Genomic DNA, 1,172 nt, shown 5'->3' with positions numbered 1-1,172 from the left:
AAAAAAAAAGAATACAACTGCACCATGAAGCACTGGCTACTATTGGGACAGTGCAATTACGTGGTCTTATATAATGGGCTAATAAGTCATGGAGTCAGGGAGTGCCCCTGGATCTCCTGGATTGTACAATTCAGTGACTTTCTATAATATTGGGCATGCCTGGCCTGCCTTGCTTAATATAGTGGCCCTGGATTCAGCACTAGAATTAGGTGTTATGATACCTAGTCCAGAGTTTTCTTTACCTTATCTTGTGCTATCCATGGCCTGATGAAGAATCCAGAATAAAGATAAGAAAAGACTTGAATTTTATTATAATTTCACTTGTACTGTAGAAATACTGTACACTAAATTTTGAAAAAAAAAAACCCTAGTGATTCAAAAACAAATGGCAAAAATTAAATAGGAGAGAATACCAATTACAAGAAAATGTAGGCCATGCTCCAGTAATACATTAGAATTTAAAGAAATCAGAGTCTCCCAGGACTGATACACAGGATAAGCAAAAGAGCTAAATTCACTAACTCCAAATCTTTCTACTTTACAACACTGCCACCCTTGTTTACTCAAAGACCAATGGTAAATATTGTGTATGACTAGGTAAATAATAGTACCTTAGACTTATATTATTTCACAAAAAATCAAACAAACAAATCCCAAACTACTTTACCACTTGTTTACACTTTGAAGAGTCAGTGGTTTAAAGCAAGTTTATTACTTTATTTAACAGATGACCAAACTGAGTTAAAGGTAAATTAAATGTCTTCCCCATGGTCAAACAGTAGTAAATTTAGCATTATTTTATTTTGCTAACTCTGTTTTAACCTATTAGTGTCTGTTACCTGCCCTTTGGGGGAAAAAAAAAAAGAATATTCTACAAACTAGACACAGTAAAGGTGAATGGTATGCTTTCCTCACAGAAACTCTTTGTATGATGCAGAAGTTAGTAACAGAAACACTGAAATTTAGGTGATATAGAAAATAATGGATTTGGACAGACTGGACTATGAGAGAATTAGAGCTGAGTTCAATTATCATAGCTTTAAATAATGCAAAGTCCAGCTTAGTAAATGGAAAGGTACTCTACAAACTTCTTGGCATATTTCCACTTTAATAATCCAACACCATCTGTGAAAACAAAACTAGTATTATAGGCCTCCACTAAATGGATTATA

Source organism: Galeopterus variegatus, unplaced genomic scaffold (assembly GCF_000696425.1).
Source record: "Galeopterus variegatus unplaced genomic scaffold, G_variegatus-3.0.2 Scaffold3236, whole genome shotgun sequence".
NCBI classification, from domain to species: Eukaryota; Metazoa; Chordata; class Mammalia; order Dermoptera; family Cynocephalidae; genus Galeopterus; species Galeopterus variegatus.
The sequence above is the reverse complement of the archived record's forward strand: the minus strand, read 5'-3'. Positions refer to the sequence as shown.